Genomic DNA, 14650 nt, shown 5'->3' with positions numbered 1-14650 from the left:
GCCATTTCTTCTTTTGAATCTCCAAGGAAGAGATTCACAACTTCCCTAGGTATTTGTGACACCATCTGGCAATTCTTGTAGTTGACGCTAGCTCTAGGCAAAATATTAGAATGTTTCCCTTTACCCCCATCACTCCTCTTTCCTAGAAGTTTCTCAATCCTTCACACCTTTCCTTTCAAAACTAAACTCCCCTCCCCAAAAGCTGTATCTTGAAAATAGTTTAAGATGTTATATACCAGAAATATTTCCATTTGCATAGGTCAGGCTGGAATATCTGAAAGCCTGCACAGGACTCAGAAATAAATCTCTGATAGTGGAATATGAAACACTGGAAAAGATATTTTGAAGAAGGACATGGCATTTCCTCTATGCCCCTCAAGTCACGTTGATGACTATGTACTATACCTATGCCATCTGTACAAGATATTTCTAGGACAGTCATAATCCAAAATATTCCATCCATCTGTCAGATTACGTGTTACACCATGTAACTCAATTTCTAGTTAAGAAAATATAGCCCCCTACAGTTACATCAGTTCAGTTTACAGTCACTTCTAACCCAAATGTCATCGGTTTGGGTTTGGGGGGGATTGTTTGTTTGTTTGTTGCCTATCCTTAATGAACATAAAGAAAGCCATTCACCACCATCTCGCAGGCATCTCATCCCTCTCATCTTAGACATAAAGGCTAGTGTTAACTTTCTCTTTATGGCTTTCTTTCTTCCTTGGCTAAATGACAGTTCACCTGGGCTTCCACGTTGAGCCAGGAGTCTCTGGCATTTAAAGGCACTTCATAAATCTCTCTTACACAAATAAGGTTCAGTGTCCTCTCCCTTGCCCTCTCTTCCATTGCCCCCCTGGAAGTAGAAATTCTAACTGAGCTCCAGAACTTAATAGTATCTGTAAGCACAAGTAATCAGGAAGCTTCCAGTGAGAAAAGAAAGGTGAAGAGCCCTCCCATCCACATGACCCCAATATCTGAATCCTCTGACCGAGATGAGGCCTCTGAATGAGTGAAGGCTTTGCTCATTGGACAACAGTTATGCCCATTGCTACCAAAGGCCATTCAGAATCATGAAAGCTGATCCCAATTTGAGTCAGGATTAGGTTAGCATAAACTGTGTGCTTGTAACTTCACTTAATTACCTACAGATATTTGTTATTATGTCCGTGCATTGAACTCACTTCCCTGGAAACAGATGTTTTGAAAGTGTGCAGAGATTATGAACTCGGCCACTTCTAAGTATTAGTGTGTTCTGTGCCCATATCCAGATGCTGCGTGGCTGGGAATGGTCATGTCAACACTACCTGTCTTGATAATTTCTGGCATTTTGTAAAGGTTTTAACTAAGTGAACATTTAGTGCTGTCAAAAACTCGTCATGAATCTGTTCATTTATGAATTAAAACATGCCATTAGTGAACGCCTACTATGTGCCAAATACTATTTTTCCTGGTGAGGATAAAGTGGTGAACAAGGTAGATGGGGCCACTGCTCTCATATAATTCACAACCTAATACAAAAAGCACACTTTAAACATATAAGCAAAGAAATCAATCAAATTATGTCAGGCAGTGAAAAGAAAAATAAAGAAACAAGGGAGGACCAGGGAAGTCTATCCTGGGCTGACTCTAAATTCTCTTTTATTCCCCTTCCCGCCTTGAAACTGGGGGACAAAACAAGGCCAGGCTGAAGCCAGAAGACTTTTCTTGAGTTTAGAGCAACTAAGGGCCACAGTGACCCCTGGAACCTGCTCTGCTGAGGGCCTCAGGGTAAAAAGCCCCTTTACCTTCTACCTCAGTCTTCTCTCACACTATGGCAGCCAAACCCAGGAAGGGGATAATGAGACAATAAAGTCCTCACAGTTCACTTGCAACACAGCCAATCACTCTGGATAGGAGCAGAGAGCAATGGTTCCTTATCACCTGTTAGTGACGGTTCTCTCCAAGAAAGTAATGACAGCCATGGGTCATCTCCTCAAGAGGGGAGGTAACGATTAGGAACTCCTGCTGTCACACCGTCTGGAGTGATGGTGTGTGTTTAGCATCCCACAGCTTGTCCTCAAGGAGTCCTCCTGAGCCCACCCCAACAACAGAGGGTGCTGACCACTTGGTGAGAGAGCCTAATCTGGCTACCTCAGTTACAGTGAGCACCATTCAAAAATTAAAACAAAAGCCTCACCAAACACAAAATCACAAAGGAAAACATCAACTTTTATAACCAATGTCACATCACCCTCATTATCAAGAGACGCTTTCTGAAGGTCCACCAGGATTGGCTCTGTGCAGGGTCTCAGGGTAACAAGGACACCTTTCCTGACCTCTAGGAGCTTAGGAAAGAAATTACAGAGACAGACATACATGTGAAAATTATTAACATGGAAGCTCTAAAGTAAAGCAGTGCAACTATAAAAGTATAAGAAAGAAAATAGAGATACACATTTTTGAATCTCAAATTCATGAAGGTCTTTCTAAGCATGCCATCAAAGACAGAAACCACGACTAATAATTTTTATAATGATGATTTATATATTAATAATAGCAATAATAATAATTGTAGACTATCACTTCCCTACTCGGAGAAGACACAGGCCTTCAGGTGAGAGCAAAGGGAAGCCTAGGTCATCCAAATCCTGAGTCAACCCCTTATGCATCTGGATAATTCCTCTGCCTTGTCCAGCCCCAAGTTTCTGATATAACAGTGTCAGCTGGGCAGAAAATTGGTAAGAGGAATCATGAGTATTCAGCACCCCAGAAACTCTCACCCTGCCTGCTTGATTTACACATTTATTCCAAACCAAATGCACCCCCTGTTCTTGCTTTTGACTCTACTCCCCTTCAACCTTGGCGTATCCCCCTTGCAGCAACCTCTACCAGCCTGGGCAGTCCCCCAAGTGCTACCTGTTGCCTTGCCCCAAGTTGGCTGTTACGGCCTCCTCTATAGATGATCTTTTCATCATAACAAAGGCATATTCTGTTGTCCCAGATTTTCTTTTATGAAGCCTGGACAGTTCGCCCTTAGAGACTCTCCTAGCTGGTTTTCTTTCAAGTATGTACACATCACATTTTGCTTCTGTGATTAATATGTTCAAAGTACTAGAGGTTTAATTTCTAATACTGCCTATAGATGGTATTAAGCTGACCTCAATGTTTTCCACTCTCCTCGTACTTTTTGGTCCTGGTATTCTGTGCAGCTTTTGTTTCCCCAGATGGTTAATTCTACTTATTTCTAAAATTCTCTTTGAAGTTGAACTTACAAATATATTTTAATTGCCATTTTCTTTGTCATATTTACCCCCTAACAATAATAATTGTTAATACTTATTGACTTATATATATATGGTGCCTGGCACTATTTCAAGATTTTATGTGTATTAAGTTGTTAAATGTCCATAATGAGATAGGTGTAACTGTAATTTCTATATTACAGGAAAGGGAATTAAACAAAAATAAGTTAAATAACTTGCCCATCACCACACAGGAAATAAGTGGTAGAGACAGATTCAAACCTAGGCAGCATGATTTGAAAACTTGAGCTCTTAAACACTGCACTGTACATAAAGAAAAATATTGATAACTAAAATTATGTAAATATCTAAAACTCTCCTAATGGCCAAATATAGTAACAACAACTCCAACTTGTTAAAAAGCAACAAACTGAAAAAATAATATAATATTATATTTGAAAAAATGTGTTACCATATAAAGAGCCCTTATAAATCAATGAAAAAGAAAATGGCAATATCCCTACAGGAGGTGCGCAAAAATGGCAATTGGCAACCCCCAAAAGAGTTAAAAGAAAATTTACACATACACACATGAAAAGGTTTTCCTAATTCTACCCTCTTCCCAGGCGATCTCCTCCTCACCCACACATCATTAACCAGCTATATACAGATAACTTTCAGAGGTTTTTCTCCAACCTCATGCTTTCTCTATGCCCCCTACACCCAGCTATCCAATTACCTACTCAACATTTCCACCCACACATCCCAAAGAAATCCATAACCTGAATCTCTTTCAAGGGTTGCTTATTCTCTGGGAGGGGACTATCATCCATCTTGCTGCATGCATTGAAAACTATAGACTTACTTTTGACGTTGCCTCCCTCTCACCTTTCATACCCTGTCTATCAGCAAATACTGAAACTTCTTTGCCTCCCTCTTCCTTCTCAAGTCTGTCCTTTTGCCTCTTCTCCACAGCCACCACTCTTGTCCAAACAACCATCTTTCACCCAAAGCTTGTAATCCCTTCCATTGACTCTGACATCCACTCAGACCCTTTCTCACAGTGAGGCCACAGTGACCGTTTTAGAAGCACAAATCCAACCCTGTCATCCTCTCCCCTACCACAGACAACAATCACCTTGGTAGATTCCCATTGCTCTCAGGATCATGTTCACACACCTGACCTTACCTACCTTTGCAGTCTCACCTCACACACCTGGCCCTGGCTCTCTGCACTCTGATCACACTGGTCCTCAGTCCCCAAACTGCCCATCTCTGCCCCCTAGACACCTTTGGGATCCTGCTGGCTGTTCATTTCCCACACCTTCCTCTTTCCTTCAACCCTTTCTCTCATAGGCCCCTTACCACCTCATGACAATGACCCAGATGTAATTTTCTTTCTTTCTCTCTTTTTTTTTTTTTTTTTTTTTTTGTTGAGATGGAGTCTCTCTCTGTCGCCTAGGTTAGAGTACAGTGGCACAATCTCGGCTCACTGCAACCCCCATCTCCCAGGTTCAAGCAATTCTCCTGCTTCAGCCTCCTGAGTAGCTGGGACTACAGGCACACACCACCACACCCCGGTAATTTTTGTATTTTCACCATATTGGTAAGTCTGCTCTCGAACTCCTGACCTCAGGTGATCCACCCACCTCAGCCTCCCAAAGTGCTGGGATTACAGGTGTCAGCCACCACGCCCAGCCTAGACAATGACCCAGATATACTTTTCTATTTATTTGGCTAATTACTTAATTAATGTCTAGGTGTCTGTTATGGGTTGATTGTGCTCATCAAAAAAGGTATGTTGCATTATTCCTGATCCCCAGTATAGCAGAATTTGATCTTACTTGGAAACAAGGCCATTGCAGATATCATTGGTTAAAATGGGGTCATACTGGCGTAGGGTGGGGTCCTAATACAATATGACTAATGCCCTTTTAAGACATTAAGAAGACATTCATGTGAAGACATCCACGTGAGACAGACCGAGAACACAATGTAGAAACAGACGATTTGAGTGTGCATCTACAAGCCAAGACATGAAAAGATTGCTGGCAAAGCAATGGACACCAGAAATAGGCAAGGAAAGATTCCCCCGCAGGTTTTGGAGGGAGCATGGCCCTGCCTACAGCTTGATTTCAGACTTCTGGCCTCTAGAACTGAGACAATAAATTTCTGTTGTTTTAAGCCAGGCAGTTGTGTTACTTCGTTATGGCAGCCCTAGGAAACTAATAGTCTCCCCGCAAACTCTAAACTCCATGGAGAAGAAAACTCTTTTTTTCTCCATACTCTTTCCTCAGGTCATACCACATGCCTGGCACACACTAGGCATTTAAAAGACATTTGAAAATGAGTGGAACAAGTAAACTAATAAATAAATGCATGACAAAAACTTCAATGCCACTTGTAATCAACAAAAGTGAAATAAACAACAATTCATTTGTAAAGATCAAAATATTGTCAATACCTTAGTTTTCATCAGAATGGGGAAAAGCACACTCACAGAGTTGTGGTGAGAGTTGGATAAATGGACATTCATATACCGCTGCTGGAAGAATAAACTGGTACAACCTCTCTGGAAACTATAATATGTATTGCAGGCCTTTAAAAGGGTTACACGCTTTGACCCAGGAGTTACATTTCTAGGAGTTTATCAAAAGGAAAAATGTACAAGTATATAAGATGTATGTATAAGAATGTCCCCTGGAGCTGTATTTATATAAGAGCAAAACTCTTTAAAAATTAAAAATAACCCAAATATCCACTAATGATGCATAGCTTGAGTCAATTATGGTCATCTCTATTATGAAATACTATAAGGCCACATCAAAAAATAATTAAGATCTATATTTGTTGATATAGAAAACATAAAGGGGTTTACTAAACAGTTTGCATAGTATAGCCAAATTTTTGACAAACGAATGTATGTGTATCAACATAAAGTTAAATCTAGAAGAATAAATGCAAAAACATTAACAGTGGCTTTCTCTAGGTAATGAAATTATAAACGACTTCTAATTTGTCCTTTATTACATATGCATGTGTATGTATGTGTGTGTATATATATACATATATATGTGTGTGTACATATGTATGTATATATGAAGGATGAATTTCTGTAATTCCCCTCACCGTTCCCTATCAGCAAATATGACTTTTTTGCCTCCCTCTCCCCTTCCAAGTCTGTTTCTTGCCTCCTCTTCTCTCTGATTATAAAAAGAATATAGGCTTACTGAAAAATCTTAGACCATACACACGAAAATAATGTATAATTGAAAGTGTTATGGAAATTATTGTATAATTTCTATAATTCATCCTTCATTATTTTTCTGTATATGGTATAAGATTTTTCAGTAAGCCTGTAGTCTTTCTAAAATCAAGAAAAAAAATCATTTCCAGACAGGTAAGTAATAGCACAAAGTATTACACATGAAATGTTAAATGATGATATAGTTCATGATTTGCTAGCATTGTCTTCCGCGCTCTCTGGATTTCAGTGTTAAATAGGCTAAAATGTTTACGCATTTTCCTAACACAGGACTATTATCCCCAGTCAATTGAAAAGGGCTCAGAAGCAAAGATCTGGGTTCAGTGCCTTCCTGGGGGATTTATAGCAACTCCCCAGGCTAGCAGTGGGGGAGAACCAGAAAAGAGATGGGCCAACCCCCCAGAGAAAGCAGCTCATATAGCACGTGGCTCTCAAGAGAGAGAACTGGGATGCATGCTTTTCCAACCCAGGAAGCCAAGGCTAGGAATGGGAATCAGGCCAGAGAGAGACCCAGAAACGTCCATTTGTCAAAAGTTTTATTGTTAATATTATTGCCAGTTTGTCATTATGTACTTTTCAGGCCCTCAGTTGGTCTTCTTGTTCATACCAAAAGGTCAGAGATGATTCTTATTGCTTCACTAATGCGGAATTCAACAAATGGACAGTGGTGAACTGTCAAAAGCCTATAAACCCCAGAGACTTCTTATTTACATGTGTATCTTTGTTATCCTGGGCACGTTCTCCCAGTCCTCAAAGGAACTATAGTGTCACCGCAGCTGGCAATAGCCAAAGCTCCTGGTTGTGGAGCCCAGGCCTTGCCAAGATTTAGCCTGGGACAGCAGGAGAATCTGGCACTCCTACTAACATGCCTGCTGCTTTTCTGGTTCCCCCATTTCCTCTAGTATGGCTTTCTGCAGTACAGAGAAATTATTTTCTCCTTATATTTGCTGAAATTGGAAATGACACAACTGTGAAGTAAATGCTGTCAGAGGGGCATTTCAGCTATGCTTAAATTAACACAAAGCCAGAGAAACAGCTTCATTTGTGGACCTTCTCAAGTGAGGACTGCAACAAAGATTGACTCACATACAGAATAACTGGGGATGAGTTACCTGAAACTTGGATTTTTCCTTCTGAAGGAAAGGGATGGTCTGCTCTTAATTATTGCTTGTCATCTCTTATCTACCAGCATGCTCAGATCCAGAAGCAGTGTCTGGTATAATAGTGCTCAAAAAATATTTGCAGCATTGAATTGAAACTCACTTCTGGAATTTCTTTCTTGCTTTGATGTGAAGTGTACCTTGTACTTCATACAAAATTAAAAGAAGAAAAAAAATTGACTTGATGATCCAGAAGCATCATTTTCCCTTTAACAGACAAAGTCCAAGCACCAGGGCCAATTTCTGTCTTGCTTCTGATTCATGGTGAGCAAAACTGCCATGACATGATCCTGCTCTTGTCTTCCTCACACTTACTCTCTGCTCCACCCTCAAGAGCAGCCAAGTTGCTCGTGGCCACTAACAACATAAGGGCTTTGATCTCTTGGTCCTTTCTATGAATCGAATTATCCTCAACTCTGTCTCCAATTTTCAATTTCATCAAAACCCATCGAGCCATAGTGGGCTGTTCAGTGCGTGTGAACAGCAGGCTTGGCAAAGCTGACGCGGGCTGGTATATGACTGTCAAATATACCTGAAATGCTCTGATGACTTTTCTTATTTTTAATATCAGATTTTCAGAGTAAGCTATTTAAGATTCATCTCCCTATTTATGCCATAAACAGTTTCATTCCTGACACCTTTCCAGAGGATGGTTCTATGCAGTGCCCTTTGAGCAGAAGGCCCTGCAGCCTAAGCAATTTTGGTCACAATATCAACTGTGCTGATTCAATTAAAAAGACACCTGTGAGGAGTTTGGGTTTCCCCCCCCCCCCTTTATTTCTTACAAAATGCTCCAATAAGTAGGTTAAATTATCTGTGTCTGAAAGAGAAGGTAAAACTCTCTTGTTGGCCTCTTCCTCTATTAAACTGCTTTAATAGAAACCAACTTTCATTCTATATAGTGTCCTTCATCCAATTAACAACCTCACACCATCAAAATGCTTCTCGTAATTAACCAATAGCTATTACTTCCCCAAAAAGTCACCCAATTTACTTACTGGTCCTGTGTACTTCTACACTCTTCTTAGACTTCATCTAAATCAGTATCAGAGAGCATAAAAGGTTGTTTTCCGAAGCACTGGGTTATTTATTGGTCGTTCTTTCTGGCAACTTCCTGTAGCTTGTCGGAGTGCAGGCCTGAACTCGGCCAATTACCACAGGTGAAACAGACCAATGCTCCTAAAGAAAATTTGATAAGCTTGGTTTCTCCTTTCTATTACCTTTTGGTTAGAATTTCACAGGGCTTAAATCAAGCAGCATCTTTTAGGCATTTCAGAGCTGTTCCTTTTTTATGAGCACAGGGGAAAGGGCAGGGAAATGACACTCTAATCAAATTCAGACTTCACGCAATTGACGATCGGTGGGTTTTCACATTTGGGTCTGGACTGTTTGTTCAGCTTCAGTGTCAGGCCCGTGGATAACAGTGGCCAATAAAGCGTAAAAGCATATGTCCTGTAACATTGCTTCTACTTGTTATCCAGAGGACCCTGGAGAATCACGGAGAATAATGTAATTAGTAGGAATGTGCCATTTTACAGGAAGGATCAGAGGAAAGAAGACAAGTTTATTTCTGCATATAAGTAACTTAAGTACAGCTTAATCCAGCTGCCTAGTGGACCATCGAAAACCCTTTCACTCCAAAATCAGGAGCAGTGGAGTCAAGAATTAAAGCTAATTGAGGGGCAGAAAAATGGAAAAGTTTTTTGTGGCTTAACCAGCATATCTGGGTAAACACTGCATCCCTGCCAAAACATTTTCATCTGTGGCCTGTTGGAAGTGTTTCATTAGCATCAGCATATCAGGCAAAAAAAATATATACATTTGGTTTTACAGTCAGAGAGTACATTTTTGGGGGACAGGAGGAACTTAATATAGAAGAAGGTTGAAATGTGCTATCATTACTAATAGCAGTGGAGTAATAATAATACCAGCTACTATGTGCTGAGGTTGTACATTTGTGTGCCCAGATTTTGCACACATATTCCATTTAATCTTCACGGGAGCCAAATAAGGCATGTTCTGTTGCTGTGCCCATTTTATAGATAAGGAAATTGAAGCTGAGTAAAGATAAATAACGTGTTCAGGCCACAGCACTGGTATGGGCAGAGGCAGGAATGGATTCCAAAGCTACACAATGAATCACCACTTCTCATTTTCTTGGTTACATCTTAATTTATAGAGAGTTTGTTTGTTTGTTTGTTTGTTTGTTTGACACAGAGTCTTGCTCTGTCACCAGGCTGGAATGCAGTCGTGCAATCTCAGTTCACTGCAACCTCCACCTCCCGGGGTCAAGTGATTCTCCTGCCTCAGCCTCCCAAGTAGCTGGGACTGCAGGTGTGTGCCATTATGCCCAGCTAATTTTTGTATTTTTAGTAGAGATGGGGTTTCACCATGTTGACCAGGAGGGTCTCGATCTCTTGACCTCGTGATCTGCCTGCCTTGGCCTCCCCAAGTGCTGGGATTACAGGCGTGAGCCATCGCCTGGCCTTATAGGGAGTTTTTAGAAATTAATCTCCTGCAATGAAAAATTTTTCTTGAAGTACGAGCATTTCCACAATCCTACCAGAGAAAATATTGGCATGAGAAAAGTGAGGACGAGCCCAATTCATAAAGTTTTTGCTTTCAAGCTACCACAGGAGAACAAATTGCCCTCAACCCTCTCCCTAAATCACTGCGACTATGATATTTATCCCAAGATCCCCCCCAACATTCTCATCTTCTCTCCACTTCTATCTCTCAGAAAAATTACTATTATAAACTTTATCTTTTATGTTCACTATTAAACGCAAAGAAACATGTTTGGTAGCAATTGTATTTTCCTCCACAAGAGCAACCTCTTTGTAGATTTCTCTCAACTTCCTGATACTCCCTCCTTCTCTTATCCCTTTATTATTTTCTCTGCCACACTGTTTCTTGCTGTTTCTCTTATTTTTCTCTTGTGAAACCATGACCCCAAAAGACTGGATACACAATCGATTTATTAAGTTGATCTTTATTCTATCCAGTCTCCTGGGACCATCCACAGTTGTTTGCTTGATTTTTAAAATTACACTCTTGGTATAAATTTTTACCGGGGTTAAGGTGTCTGGGAACTGTAAATGTATGAGGTCACCCTGTCTTTAGGTATATTATTTTTGTTGTTGTATTTATTGTTTTTCTTTTTGTGATTATTATTATTCAAATTTCAAAAGAGGAGGGGAAGTGAGAAGTCTATGAAGAAAAGAGACAGGGTAATTTCTAGAGGATTGGAAAGATAATCTCTGGGACAGCACATTAAAATTCTGATTTTACCCATTTCTCCCTGCTCCTTGCATAACCCATCTGTCTGACATTCCACACACTCAGACAGAGTACTGAGGGTGGTACAAGGTGTCAACGAGCTGATTCATAAACAAACTCCTCTACAGCGAGATGTGAATGGATGTTACCAATAGACCATAGGTCAGAGAAATACCCCTCAGTTCTCTCTATCCTGCTTTGCTTCATTAATATTAATAGTATTTATAGTGTTCATAATGACTCTGAGAATAGAGATTTCTCCAGGTGTAGGTCTGTGGAAGCAATATTCACTTGTTCACAGGTGCAGTCTTCTCTGTAAGCATCTGTCAGATCACTTCCATCTAATGGTTCACAGACTAATGGTTGTCTTGTCCAGTTCTAAAATAATGAATTCTAACAAAAGATCAAACCTTTCTTTGACACTGAATTATTTTTACCAATACTTCAGGAGTAGTTTGTGGTTTGTGACCATAAAATGAACTCACAACTGCAATTTCCAGTCTGGAGATCCCTTCAGTATCATTGGGGGTATTGAGTGAAGGCCAAGAACACAGTTCAGTCTAAAATTCTAAAGAAAAAAAATCCTTGTTCTGCAATAGTTGCTAGTCTCTAAAGTTGGCTCTGCCATGAACCATGCCTCCTTGATTAATATCTTGGTTGAAACCCCTACGTCTTGAATCTGGGATGAGCCCTGTGACTCACTTTTGACTGGTCAAAAGTGGCAGAAGTGATGCTGCATGACTTTTGAGATTAAATCGTAAAAAGATTCTCAGCTCCCACATGGGTCTCTTAGAATTCTCATCCTAGGCGAAGCCAGATGCTACATAGATCTGACTGCTCTGAGATCACCTGCTTAGGACAAACACAAGCTAGCCAGATAGAGGAACTATATGGTGAGAGAAACATAGCCAGTCCTAGGTGTTCCAGTGCTCTTAGAGGAAGTGCCATCTTGGATGTGCAGAGCCTTCAGATGGCTCAGTCTTAGCCTGACCTGCATGAGGCCCTGAGCCCAAAGCACATTCCAAAGTACCATGAGAGATAATAATAAAACATTGTTCTACACTAAGTTTTGCAGCAGTTTGTTACCTAGCAGTGGTTAACTAATACACCTGCCTTTCATCAGAGCTAGTTCCCAGACCCAACCTGGGCTCAGAATGATTGTTCTCTATAGTCTCCTTTCAATTCCATAAGGATTCATAGCACATTAAGTTCTACACTGGACTCTGGCAAAAAGAGCTTTGTGGAACTCCCCTATGGCAAGGAAAATAAAGGTCCAAAGGGAGCCATTACAGGATACTGAAGTTAGCCTCACTGATTCACATACACACACACACACACACACACACACACACACACACACACACACACACACCTTTTTTTTTTTTTTTTTTTTTTCCCTTTAGCCAATGTCTAAACCAGCAGCCTGGAAAAATGGTATGTATTAAGACATCAAAAAGTAAATCAAATATTTTGAGAAAAACAAGGCAATAGAGTTCATGATACCCCAGGATTGTTCTTCTCAATCCAGGATTTACAACTCTTGCTCACATCTATAGTTTAGAATATGTGATTGCTTGTTGACAGCATCATCATCAGGAATGGAATAAGAGCTGTGCCTGCTAAGAGTTCATATAAGACACCTGCTGATAGAAAGCCATTCACCATGTGGTGCTTTCTGCCCTTTCAGAGGATCAAAACATGAACCCTCCAGCTGACTATCTTTAAATATCTTTTACACAACAAGTTGAGACCGGGCGCGGTGGCTCATGCCTGTAATCCAACACTTTGGGAGGCCAAGGCACGTGAATCATAAGGTCAAGAGATCGAGACCATCCTGGCCAACATGGTGAAAGTCTGTCTCTACTAAAAATACAAAAATTAGCTGGGCCTGGTGGTGTGTGCCTGTAGTCCCAGCTACTCAGGAGGCTGAGGCAGGAGAATTGCTTGAACCCAGGAGGTAGAGGTTGCATTGAATCAATACTGCATCCCTGCACTCCAGCCTGGGCGACAGAGCGAGACTCTGTCTCAAAAAAGAAGGCAGAGTTGTCTATTCATAAATGACACAAATATTGGGGCTGGGGGTTTTTCTTAAGCTATTTGTAAACAGTAACTGAATGTAAATAAGTGAGCATGGCACATATCAAATGCTCAATAAAATGTAATTTTTTTTTTTTTTTTGAGATGGAGTCTTGCTCTGTCACTGAGGCTGGAGTGCAGTGGCACGATTTCGGCTCACTGCAAGCTCCACCTCCCAGGTTCACACCCAGCTAATTTTTTTGTATTTTTAGTAGAGATGGGGTTTCACCGTGTTAGGCAGGATTGTCTCAATCTCCTGACCTCGTGATCTGCCTGCCTTGGCCTCCCAAAATACTGGGATCACAGGCAGGAGCCACCACACCCGGTCTAAAATGTCCATTCTTTAACTTCCCCACGAAGAGGTCATATTCATGTGTACAGTGCTCTGCATAAGCACAAAACACCCTGAGGACTGAGTGATGGGAGATAAAGGGCACTAGCAGGTTTGGGAGAGTTTACCCTCTGTAAAGCAAAAAATAATATGACCAACACTTTGCAGTTTCAGAGGTTAATAAAATCTACTTGCAAATGCTCTTGTCTTACTTGCACATGGAGTGCATTCTAATATGACTGACACTCGTATGTTATTACACATCTATGTGATTGTGCTATTCTTATTTAGCTGAAAAGAAATCAGGGTAGCCGGGCGCGGTGGCTCAAGCCTGTAATCCCAGCACTTTGGGAGGCCGAGACGGGCGAATCACGAGTTCAGGAGATCGAGACCATCCTGGCTAACACGGTGAAACCCCGTCTCTACTAAAAATACAAAAAAAAATTAGCCGGGCGAGGTGGCGGGCGCCTGTACTCCCAGCTACTCGGGAGGCTGAGGCAGGAGAATGGCGTGAACCCGGGAGGCGGGGCTTGCAGTGAGCTGAGATCCGGCCACTGCACTCCAGCCTGGGCAACAGAGCCAGACTCCGTCTCAAAAAAAAAAAAAAAAAAAAAAAAAAAAAAAAAAAGAAATCAGGGCACACTCCAGGGTATAACATCTGCAGCAGAAGCCCATATGTGCTGTTTATTTTTATGAATCAAGCATTGTGTTTATAGTTACTTGCTCTTAATTTGAGCCCTGAACTAGAATTCTCTCTTTTGAAGATATCTAGTTAATTATAAGAGCACATAAACTAGAAAATAAAATGTATCTCAGAAATATTATGATGTACACTTGTAGTTTGTGTCAAAAACAATTCATGTATTTCTTTTCATCTATAGGAAGAAAAGCCAGAGTCGTCTATATCAGAAAAAGGGTAAATATTGAATTGGAATTTGGGAATCTACTGTATTTAAACTGCTAGCAAATTATGACTACCACTGGATCCCCAAAAATGTGTCCATTTATTTGACATAGATTTATCTCAATTGAGTAGAGACTAAAATTAACAGTGACAAACTACTGATTTGATGATTTTTTTTAAAGATATATATTTTGATGATGGAACAAAAATGTCATTCAGCAATGAATCTTAACTTTTGTTTTGGTTTGTTTCCTGCTGATTAATGATTTCTAGTGGTTCACACTGTATTGATTCTAATTTTTTCTGATTTAGCACCATTCTCTAAGCCACTCTACCCCTTTGGTAGAATTCCTTTTAATTAATGACATATCAGCAAGACCCTAGGTCCCATCATGCTCATTTTCTCCTAGG

Source organism: Macaca fascicularis, chromosome 4, assembly GCF_037993035.2.
Source record: "Macaca fascicularis isolate 582-1 chromosome 4, T2T-MFA8v1.1".
In the NCBI taxonomy this organism is placed as follows: domain Eukaryota; kingdom Metazoa; phylum Chordata; class Mammalia; order Primates; family Cercopithecidae; genus Macaca; species Macaca fascicularis.
This window is presented reverse-complemented; position numbering follows the sequence as displayed.